The sequence below is a fragment of the Pinus tabuliformis genome, chromosome X (assembly GCF_031772625.1).
Source record: "Pinus tabuliformis cultivar Carrire ecotype Pingquan chromosome X, CPIR1, whole genome shotgun sequence".
NCBI lineage: Eukaryota > Viridiplantae > Streptophyta > Pinopsida > Pinales > Pinaceae > Pinus > Pinus tabuliformis.
Window position 1 is genome coordinate 1,557,573,789 of NC_142308.1, and position 12,684 is coordinate 1,557,586,472.

General features: G+C 35.4%; 1 long non-coding RNA gene across 1 annotated transcript; it reads right to left on the bottom strand.

The window, feature by feature from the left end:
* Positions 1 to 1,001: 1,001 nt before the first annotated feature.
* On the bottom strand, positions 1,002 to 2,029 carry LOC149145979 (uncharacterized). The gene is made up of 3 exons (XR_016265171.1): positions 1,777 to 2,029; positions 1,477 to 1,685; positions 1,002 to 1,380 (listed from the first exon to the last, which is right to left on the bottom strand). It is a non-coding gene; the product is annotated as an uncharacterized LOC149145979 (long non-coding RNA).
* Positions 2,030 to 12,684: the final 10,655 nt, after the last annotated feature.

Below are 12,684 nucleotides of genomic sequence, written 5' to 3' on the forward strand. Positions count from 1 at the left end.
AGCTTGCTTACGGGTTAGCTTTCACCATTAACGCGCTCTTTGAATGACATTCACAGGCAAAAGGCAAAGGCGAATGAATAATGGAAGGTTGGTGGCATTATGATTAAATTAAGTTATGAAATTAATTAATGCCATGCAACACCTGTCGTGTAGTGATTAGTGGACTCGATGACTGAAAAGTTAGGTGGGAGGGAGGTTAGCTCTTAACTTCTTCACATATTCTAATGCGATAGGATGAATTGAGGCATTGATTTCACATTGAACGACTAAGGAGTCAAAAAATTAATTTGGACTTATGTCCATTGGGGATTGAGGAAAGATTAAAACCCATGCATAATTTGACCCAATGAACTGCTTTCCGTCGTTGATCTCGAAAGGGGGTAAACTAAACAACCACATCTATGAACTTGATATTATTTGCCCCAATCACACCGAATTTAAAGGTGTTTTCAACTAAGTTCATCATTATTTAAGTATTGAGGGTCTTTTGCAGTGTATTATATTAGATCATTTTTTGGGATTCAACTGCGTTAAGAAAATCATTCATCTATGACCATTTCCATGAGAGGTAGTTGTAGCTGACTAATTTCTCATGATTTTTGAATAGTCCACTTAGCACTTATTGCATCGGGTGATGCTCACAAGGGTGAAGAAGTGGGATTGAAACTAGTGAAATGAATCACATAGCATCAATCATCACTTCTGGGGCTTCCACCTGGTAACCAGGACTTCCCGAGAGGTCACCCATCCTAGATCGCCTCTGGCTCAAGTGCGCTTAACTGTGGAGTTTTTCCCCACAATCAAGCCCACTTAGCTTAGGGGGTTTAGAAGGGGGTGAATTTCTTGTATAACACTAGCTTATAAATAGAAACTACAATTGTGAATCTGGTAGAAATATTACTACAACAAAACTAACTGAATACTCTTTCCAGTTGCAACAAAATAATCTAAGAGATATGTAGAAACCCGAAAGACCTAGAAATTTGTGATAACAATGAGGGTTTTATGTCTCTATAAACGGCCAAAAAGACTCTCAAGTGCTTATAATGGTAATAGTTAAATAATTACACGATCATAATCATATAAAGGTTCCCGCAAGCCCTGTGGTCTATATTAAACAGAGTTTACAAAAGTTTCCTAACAACACTAATCAAAAGACTCAAATGCTCAGAGTCTGCATGGCAGCGAGGCAAAACCCTCATCAACAATCTAGAAACCCTAAAACATTTACTGTGCAAGATATATGTTGGACGAAACCCATGTAAAATGGAAAGTGTATTTAGAGAAACCTAGACATCAGAGCAAAAGTGTGAGTGTTGTCCAGGACTGACCGAGGTTCCATGAATGTTGACGACATAAAGGAGTAGCAATAGATCCTACCTGCGAAACCAAAAAAGAAGAAAAAAACAATAAGGGTTTATTAATCGCTAAAGAAGAAAGAATCAATGACTCTGGAACTGTAGGGGTTTCGCTTACCTAAAGAGATAGTCGAGACTTCGGTGCCGAAGGAAAACAACTTGGAAGGGAAACGTAAACCCTCATCATGAGTACCGACGGTAACAAAATATGTAATAAGAATTTTAGAAGAATGAGTTCTCCAATATACCTAAGAACAAAGTTGCTCCGCCCGTGAAGGCTGAGGTCAATGGGACTTTCCTTGCCATAAAAGGTCATGTAAATTTAACCTATTCACACAAAGACATCAACTTTAAGAGAACTACTTCAAGACTGCTCTAACTAGTTTAACAACGTAGGGTTAAAGGAGATAAATGTTACTTGTTGCATGTCGAAATGAAACCTTGGAGCAAGTTGCAGACGATATCCTAGATGGAGCAGCGACGGAATGAGCGAGTGGTTTCAGAGACAGAGGTAAGAGTAGTTACCCTAAATACTCTCTCCAAGTTTACTCCGTCGGACCAGACTATGGGGAAATGAACGGTCGCTGAGGGAGCTAAATGTTGCCATAACCGAGAGCCAGAGATGATGGGAAGAGGGGTTCGAGAAGTTTCGGATGTGATCGTCATGGTTAAGAAAAGCATTTGAATAAACTTACATTGAATACATTAGTTCACAATGTAAAGGGACAGGTGGAATGTTACTTTTGTAACCATTGTATTAATAAGGATTGCACATCGATGATAATAATAATAAATATGTCTCGCCAAACTCTAATCATGATATTTATTAACTCATTGCGAAATAAGCTTTAAGTTATGGTAAATTTTAACAAATGATGCTTAATATGGAAAATAAACAATTTTCTTTATAGTAATGATAATACATGTTATTCGACCCCGTGTGTCACGCCCCTACACCTGCGGTAGTCTTCCAACCGCTTGTAGCAAGGTGCGGCACCACCGAACGCTTTCTTTTCACCAATACTAACATTCATGGACTACGCCTACTTTCACATTAACATACTTAGCTTGTGTTTCGCAACTAAGTAAAAAGCAATTATCCTTTATACTTAATGAAGCCCATACTCATTCATTATCATCATGCAATTATACCAAGAACATAAACAATTGCAACAAGTATAAAGGGGAGGGGCAACTCCCCGTAATGTGAGTCTGCCTGACAATTTTATTAAGAATATCAGTTTACAATACAAGTGTGTCTTGGCCGAACCAAGTCTCACACTTAACCGAATAATACAAAGAGAGGCAAACCTGCTTTTACAACATCTTGTGCATCTCTTTCACAAAGGATGGTGCTCACCCGAGCCACCAAGAATCCTTGCCAAGTCTTACACCAAGAACAGCACCTTAGAATTCACCCGGACACGCTTGCCCGACCTTCGACCTGTTCACCTTCCAAGTGTGCAACCTCTTAAGAGCTAAGCGCATGAGATATGCACATTTCTCTTCTCTTTCTGCGCACTTCTCTTGAACTCCACGAAGGTGTGTGTGAATGATCTCCAAATGAATCAACGCATGCATATTTATATGCGTTTAACTTGGTTTTACATGTGTGGGTTTACATGGGGTGTGCAGCCCCTTGGCCGACCCCCAAAACCACCATACATGCGCCCATAAGCCTATGTACAACTCGGCTTGTACATTTCTCCCCATCGCATATATATGTAATGCGCTCCAACACTTAGTCGCATAAGTGTTTGCATATCGTCGCATATTCTTCGCAGCCCGTCGCACGCCCGTGTCGCCGTGCCCACCCGTCGTGCAGCCCTCGCCCGCCCGTCGTGCAGCCCGCGCCCACTTCGTGCGCCCGCGCCCGCCCGTGCACCTGTGCGCCCGCCCACGTGCCCGTCGACTCGCCCGGTGCCCAACCGCGCCCGTGCTCGAGTAGAACTCGAGGACCTTACACCGTGTAACGCGAGTACAATACCACCGCCGTTGCCAATTCCGCTAGTCACCAAAAAAAAAAATATTACATGTTAAACTGTGATCAAACTATATCTTATTTTAATATGAATAAAATAAAACTTTAAATTATCATATAAATTTTATTTATTAAATATTAATATCTAAATATTTATTTTCTATATACATATAATTAGTAAAAAACTAAAAATTTAAATATTATATTTATTAAACTTTATAATAAAAATAAAAATAAAAGAAAATGTACTTTCAAATAATGACGGCTACTAACCCTGTGACCACATATTTATTTAAAAAAGAAATCATGGCTTAGCTTTCCAAGATATAGAAGCGACAATGAACAATCTAGTCGAAGTTGTTTTTATCAACAAAGTTCAAAGAACCAAAGTAAACCATGGCAAATTAGTCTTTAAAGACGGATATAAAGTCAACTCAATTTTCATAAAGTTAGAAACAATTATTTTAAAACTTTTACCTTTCTATCTAGGAAGGAAACCTCTCCAGAATATCGTCAAAATGTTAAAATCTAAACCTTAAATTAAAATTATATCAATAATTTCATGGACATGTTGGATAGAATTCTGAATCTTAAAAGCATGTGTGGAATTTCATTTTCAGGAGATGGAACCTGAAAATTCTATGATAGTGTGGAATTTCATTTTCAGGAGATGGAACCTGAAAATTCTATGATAGTTAAAATTTTGGATTATTTTCTTGCTGTTGATATTTGATTGATATTTTTATAAGGATTATTTAATTTGTTTATTTTTTAATTTTTGATATATTTTAAAGTAATTCTTTAAATTTTGAAAAGATTGGTTGTAATTATAGATTTAAGTTTTGTGGTTTGTAAAATTTAAAAGTTGTAAAGAATTTTCAAAAACACTAAATTTATTTGTACATTAAAATATATATATATAATTTAAATAATAAAAGTTTATAATATCTTCAAAAGTTATTTAACTTAGTTTTTATTGAAAAACAATTAAATTAAAGTTTTTATAAAATGTTTATTAAATAAAAGTGAATTTATTATCAAGTATTTATTAAGCCATTATATTAGTTAAAAACGTGAGATCACAAATATTCAAACATCCTAAATTTGTAAAAGTTTTATAGTTTTTTATTCTATGTTTGTGTTTTATTTGTTTAAATTCAGAGATACAATTTTTGGTCAAATTGTAATTTCTCATGGTTTAAAATGCATTTTCAATGCTTTAAAAAAACTTCTAGAATACTCAAATTCGTTTAATTAAAACTTATTAAATTCTAAAACATAATACCAAATTTCAAATAAAAGTGACCCAAAACATATGCCAAAAAAACCAAAATGGAATAATTACGCTGAGGTAAAATTGTAAATATATTTTTTTGCTCTCATTTTATGGTTAGTATGTTTAATTTCTAATCATCCATTTTCCATAAATAAAAAAAATCATATTATTAAATAAACATTTTTCTAATTTAAAAATCATGATAGCCATATTATGATAAAAATAAAATAAAATGATGATGATGATGATGATTAACGTCCACTAAGACCAATGCGGTTTATCGGACCTAAGAAAAGAAAAAGAATCTAATTGTGATTCTTCAAAATCTTGTTTCTATGATCAAAAAGAAGGGAAAGAAGGGCTCCAAGATCGCTATAGTTGGGTTGGCTTAATAAGTCAAGAAGATTGGAAGTGTGGCAGATGTTAGGGAATTGAGAGCAGATGTGAGTAAGAGTCGGGCAGTCTAAAAGGAAGTGTTTTTCATCTTCCACCTTCTTAGTATCACAAATCTGATAGATTCTATCGTCCCAAGGAATCTTGGGAGTAGACCATTGCCCGGTTTCACTTCGAAGCTCATGAGAATTAGTTCTTATCCTAGCGATGTTCATTTTTTTCTTAGTGTTGGTCAACACAGAGAGATAATTCTAGTTATCAAGGGTGGGGTTGATCACCTCCTTATAGTATCTTAGCTTCCTTTTACCCTCCAACTCCTTATCATCCCACAACTTGTCCTTAAAATTGGAGGTAATAATATCTTTGACACTATCCTTGCTTCCCATGATGATCTCCTCCTTAATCCCCCAATGGTTGAGCCAATATTGGGCATCCTTATGCCACCCACACTTAAGGTGAAAGTGAGGGTTTTAACTAAAGTTAGAAGCAATTTTTAGGAGCCTCTTGGATTCCATGTTCTAAAGCTCTTCTTATACATCAGATATTTAAACATAGTTGTACTTTCAATGGGGGACATGCTAGCTTCGATCAAGAGGATAGGATAGGGAGTATTTCCCTTGATCTTGAGGTTGTAGGTTATGAATTGCTTTTGAATCATCTCAATCTTTCTCCATAGCTCTCTAGATATACTGCAACCCCAAACTTCACATCCATATAAGACAACAGGGGTGACAAGAGTCTCAAAGAGGAACCTTTTTTTACTCCAAATGCAAAGATCGACCGACTTGCAATTGTTTTCAAGTTCATATAAGCTTTCCAATCTCCAATAATCATTTTCTCGATGTTATAGTTCCACTTGAGTCGACAAGGAAAGTCAATACCCAAATATATATAAGAAGAAACCTACTCTAAGTAATGGTTATCATAGATGAAACTACCATGGGTGATCTTTTTGGATTTGATGATAATGACTTTAGTCTTGTCGGTATTAACTATCATACCCATCTTGGAACAATAGACATGAAGAGTCTTAAGCTGCTTGTCTGGGTCATCATGCCTTTTTGCAAGAAGAATGATATCATCAGCATAAATGAGAAGAGTAATGATTCTACAGCAAACTTGGTGCCCTTGCAAAAGGAGAAGAGTAATGATTATACCAGCAAGCTTGGTGCCCTTGCAATCTGCAATTTCCATACACTCTTCTAGCTTATCAATGTAAATGCCAAAAAAAATAAGAAATAAGAGACACCCTTACTTAACCCCAATATCACATTTAATATCTTTAGACCACACTTCATTAGTCTTAAACTTGACAATCACACTATCAAAAACAATAATAATAACACACAAACCATTCTTTCTAACATTATCATCATCCACATATGCTTCATTTAAAACTTAAACCTAATACCCATAAAACATTATCAAACTTTATAGAATTAAAAATAATAATAATAATAATAAAATGAATACCTGAAACTTTATAAAATAAAGAAATAATCTAAAACTCGATACCTTACCTACGAAATAGAAATTTATGTTCAATTCTGTTCCTCTTTCTTTATGAACAAAATTGGCATACAAACACGCCCATAAAATTACAATTTTTAATTTAAAAACGTCATTTTTTTAATTTTACATTTTAAACCAGCGGTCAAATAAGTTCATAAAGTGAAAATACCTCCAATGAAACGTCAAAATCCAGGCTGCTTTAGGCACGAGTTGTTTTTTTTATATTTAAAATTTAAAAAATATTCGGTGTTTTTAGTATTTAAAATTTCAAAAATAATTATTATTTTACTATTATTTTTGCGATGCTTTTAATATTTAAAATTTCAAGAATAATTATTATTTTTTATTATTAGTTTTACAAATAATCCATAATTTAACATATACCTGATATTAAATATTTTTAATTTTATTTCTTCTAAATCTTATATATAAAATTATTTTGTTAGCAAAAATGATCAATTTTCTCTTTCCGATATCAAAACTTGTTAAAATTCATAATAAACCTACCCAAACCAAGCCAACTAAAAGTCCACCTCAAACTCAATGTTGAAGTACCTGAATTTCAGGGTTGAGATTTTGATAAACACAATATATATAGTATAACAAATATTAAAATATTTCTAAAATTTAATTATTTAATACTTTTTATATTTTTCATATTTTTAGAGTATTTCTAAATTTATAATCGAAAGTAGATGTTGCAGAATTTGAATTTCAGTATTAAGACTTTGATAAATAAAGTCAACGGTTTAACTTTAGTATTTGAGTTTGTTAAGAATTTGAATTTCAGTATTAAGACTTTGATAAATAAAGTCTACTGTTTCACTTCAATATTGAGGTTTTATAAACTAAATTAACTGTTTAACTTCTCTAATATTTATCAAATTTCTAAAATATTCTCAAATTTTCAATCAAATTATATTCCACTAGTCTACCCCAGAAAACCAAAGGTTTTCTGGTAAAGGATAAGTGGTAAGTGTGGTAGCTCAAACTCAACTCAGATTTCTAAGATATTCCAAAATTTTCAATCAAATTATACTCCACTAATCCAGCCCAGAAAACCAGGGGTAAGGGCTAAGGCGTTGCCGCTCAAACTCACCTCGTACTGTTCAGTTTGGTTTTCTGGTAAAGGATAAGTGGTAAGTGTGGTAGCTCAAACTCAACTCAGATTTCTAAGATATTCCAAAATTTTCAATCAAATTATACTCCACTAATCCAGCCCAGAAAACCAGGGGTAAGGCGTTGCCGCTCAAACTCACCTCGTACTGTTCAGTTTGTCAAGAACTTGAGCCCCAGCCTTGTGGCTTTGATAAACAAAGAGTCACCGGCAGTAAACCAAGGGTGAGTATTGCCATTGAAATCACCGAAAACGTACATATGTCAATTTTTAAGGTTGTTCCCTCCCTATAAAGAAAAAAGACAGCTCACACGCTACACTGTATCAACTAAAGCAAGAGACTTTTTTAAGTATGGCTAACTCGGTTGATTGAGCTACATTTGACTCTTCGTGTGATCACAGGAAAACTTCGGAAACAATCATTCCAGATCATGCTGCCCAAAATATGGTAGTGGGGTTGGTACCCAGATGTGGGCAAAACTTGGGCAATAATTCAAAGACTTGGACAATTGTGGGCCCATTTTTGTAAGGTTGTCCATTATAAGGAAGAATAATTAGGCATGGCCTACAAGGCCACCTACCTACATATCTATCATGGCGCGCCATCTAATCTCTGCACTGGAATTCCACACTGTACCTCACCGAGCCCCCGCCCTCCACTGGTGAATGGAGGACATTTTCAATTCATTGGTTTGACCTCCACATATATTCAGCACAAAAATCATCTTGTGGGGTTGGGAGTTGTTCCACATTCATTGGTCCCATCAAGCAGGTTCTCGCTTTCAGTAGATTTTTACTAAAGTCTTCATTGACTAGACCGTGGGGTTGGGAGAAATTTGTTCCAACTTCACCAATCACCCATCAAGCAGGTTCTCTTTTCCGGGTAGAATTTTACTGGCCTGTGAAAAGTCTAAATTGAAAAGTATCAAAACTTGATAACTGTAATTAATCGATGTGACATTAATACCTGCCAACTACGCTTGTGTTCAACCCTTGAGCGTCGCTGGCATAAAAAACCAGTATTGATTAGTTGTATAGAATTTCTGCTGCTGCCAACAAAACAATCCATGGATAGCTTGAAGAGCAATGAACCAACCCCAAGTCCAAAAAACCCGAAAAGCAGATGCACCCACTGATTGTGCAGCTGGAAATTTCATACCCATTTTGTTAAGATCACGCTACTCAACGAAAATGGTAGGCACACAAAGCAAGAATGGTGATTTTCAGCGCTTGGAATTGGAATGCGCGTAGTCTAACGAGGCGGAGGAGTTGCTCTGAGAGTTATGGAAATTCCGACCATATTTAGAAAAAATCTGGTCAGGATTTTTGTAACTCCAAGTTATAGTTGTTAAACTTCAAAATTTTAGGTGTTTTAGGCATTTTTGATGGTGCTGTATCCATTTCTACTATCAAAAACACGATTCAAACCTGCATCTGTAAGATTTTTTGAAATTTTTTTAGGCGTTTTTGATGGTGCTGAATCCATTTTTACTATAAAAACATGATTCAAACACTGCATCCGCAAGGTTTTTTGAAATTTTTTGCCCAGATTCCGACCACTTTTGGTCGTCCGAGCAATTCCTCCGCCTCAGTAACAACTCCATTGAAATATGAGAGAGTCAAATTGTTTATTAATAAAAAATGTTCATTCATATCTTGTCTTGGGATTCAGATATTGATTGAGAACAATTCCAATTGGCATAGTTTTCCTATAAATTCAATATCTTTGATTTGATTTTGCTGAGGTCAAATATATCCGCAAAGTAACTGAGACAGATTGGGCGTCCTTATTGTCTTTGATTTTAATTTGGTCAAATATAGACGCAAATTCAATATCTTTGATTTGATTTTGCTTGGGTCAAATATATCCGCGAAGTAACTGAGACAGATTGGGCGTCCTTATTGTCTTTGATTTTAATTTGGTCAAATATAGACACAAAGTAATTGTGGACAATAATGGGCGTCCTCATTGTCTTTGATTTTGATCTTGAGTTGTTAAATATAGACATATTGGGCATCCTTCTTGTCTCCATGGCTTGGAAGATTGATTTTGCTGAGGTCAAATATATCCGCAAAGTAACTGAGACAGATTGGGCGTCCTTATTGTCTTTGATTTTAATTTGGTCAAATATAGACGCAAATTCAATATCTTTGATTTGATTTTGCTTGGGTCAATATATCCGCGACGTAACTGAGACAGATTGGGCGTCCTTATTGTCTTTGATTTTAATTTGGTCAAATATAGACGCAAAGTAATTGTGGACAATAATGGGCGTCCTCATTGTCTTTGATTTTGATCTTGAGTTGTTAAACATATTGGGCATCCTTGTTGTCTCCATGGCTTGGAAGATCTAGATCAAGGCCCCAGTACTAGCGAGAGCTTATTAGTTCATCTCTGGGTGCCACGGATAGAAGGTAGGCCCTGCCCATACTGCTTTAGTCTCACAGCCTGGAACATTTAAGGGCTTACCAATTTCAAACAGAATTCCTGTATATCCTTGTGCAAATTTTAAGTACAAGTGAGTTAGTGATCATGGGAGAGGTGACTGTCAGATTCCAAGATTTAAATAACTTGGATTTTCAAACAGAATTCCCATCTACTCCCACTAAAATTTTAAGTGGGCAAGAAGAGAGATTCCAATTTAAGGTGGAACTTCAAGATGGATCAGTCTTCCTGCCCACCAATGGTTAGTCAAAAGCCCTTGACAAAATGGCAAATAGACCGGATCCATTGTCAAAAAAGTAGAGCCCAGTAGCTTCATTGTCTTTAATCTTGAATGAGTTGGTCAAATATAGACATATTAGGCGTCCTCATTGTCTCCATGACTTGGAAGATCTAGATCAAGGCCCCAGTCATAGTGACAGCCTATTAGTTCATCTCTTGGTGGAGTAAAAAGAGGGTAGGCCCTGCCCTTACTGTTTGTCTCACGGACCTCATGATATGTGATGGATCCCAAACCTGCAGCGATTTAAGGGCTTACCAATTTCAAACAGAATTCCTATATGCCCCTGCGCAAATTTCAAGTGCAAGAGAGCTATTAATCATGTGAGAGGTGACTGTCAGATTCCAAACTTTAAACAATTAAGGACTTTAAAACAGAATTCCCATCTAGCCTCACTCAAATTTCAAGTGCGCAAGAACACAGATGCTAATTCAAAGGTGGAACGTCAAGATCAAGATGGATTAGTCTTCCTGCCCACCAATGGTTGGTCAAAAACCCTTGACAACCTGGATAATGGTCAAAATAGTAGCCCGGTAGCCTGCATTTTGTGGTGATGTTGCCGGATGTAATTTTCTTAATGAAAATTATATGGCTGAATACAGGAAAAGGGCTGAATACAGGAATCAGATGGCAAAGCAATTTGTCTTGTAGGCTATCTTGAAGTTTAGCCTCATGGATATTAAAAAATTATATTTTTTTTTCTTATAGATCTGACCAATATTTATGACCGCAACAGAAAAGCTGTTAAAATTGTGTAATACTACACCGCGATCAAATTCTTAACAGACACCAAGGACAGAATTTCAGCAGGCATTTCCTTTGTATCTTTGAATTGGATAACTTGGACGCCTGAAGCAAGGTGTATGTATTATAGACTGCAAAGCAACAGGACCAATTTTTTTAAATAATAGACTATAATCTCATTTTGTGAATTGGATTTCATCAGATAACCAAACACACAGAAACACCATTTTGAGCTAAAATATCAAGGTATTAAAATAATAGTAACAACAAAATTTAAGTTCTAGTTATCCAAAGACCAAATTGATGTATGAGATTTTTTAATTTGTAAGTTAAAGGATAATTCTACACAGTGACTTGACTATTTAGTTTATGCAGGTGTACTACCTACACCTCTCTGGATTCAAATCTGTGACAAGGAGGAAACATGTCTGAACCTGGAAATCTGTGACAAGGAGGAAACATGTCTGAACCTGCAACTTCCAAGAAAGAAACATATGTTCTTAACTATTAAGACTACTCAGATTTCTCTATGCTTTAGAGCTTGTGCTTGAAAGTTTACTTTGAGAATTTATCATATACTATATTTTATCTTTAGAATATAGGCCCTGAAACTTATCATGTATCCCCGCAACTATTGAAACTTATCATATATTCCATTGTTCCTGCTGAGAGGAATTTGTGAGGCTTGGTCCTATTAGTCAGTTCCGAAATATTCTATAGCCATACTCATAATTTATCAGAACAATGCAATGGCTCATTTCCTAGTGTTTCCACTAACTTTTAATTCGGGAACCGAATAACCCAAGACAGGGGAATGAATTAGATATATCATACATGTCGGACGAGATAAATTGGATATCCAAATAAAGTGACATATTTAACACCATATGCTTTTTAAAAATACAGAAACATATTCGGTTGGACAAAATTTCCAGTACTCTGACTCTGCTTTGTAATGAGCGTTATGACACCAAATGTCTTCTGAATTTACATCAAAGTGCTCCAACAATTGTTAGAATCCATCTATTGAGTTTAAGCAAATGTTTGAATATCCTTCAATTAATGTGGATCAATGTCATCCATGATGAATTTGCTTTAGACAGTTATGTTATCTTATTTTGCAACCCTGTAAAACGCAAGACACTATTTTCTACTGAGCAGAAATTCTGAGACATGATCATTTCCGCCGATCACAAACCCTCCATCATGTAATTTATATGTTAGCAGGACCTTGTATTTTTGTTGAAATGAAATCTAGAAAAAATATGTATATCTTATCAGAGGTTACACTCACAGAAGTTGCCACAATGCCCACAACAAGATGCAAATCCAGTCACTATGGAATGTCATCCATAGTGACTGGTAGCAAATAAAATTTAAACATCAGATCAAACATAATATACCATGTAAAACATGAAAATCCTTTTCCATTGATCTGTTGAGAACGAAGGAAAAGGATGAAGCCAAGGAAAGGTATACCCAAGTCTCGGTAAAGATAGGAGTTCTCCTATCTTTGTCCTTGAGCAAATCAAAAGAGATTTAGCAAGTGCAAAGAACTCATATTGGAGAACACAAAGTCA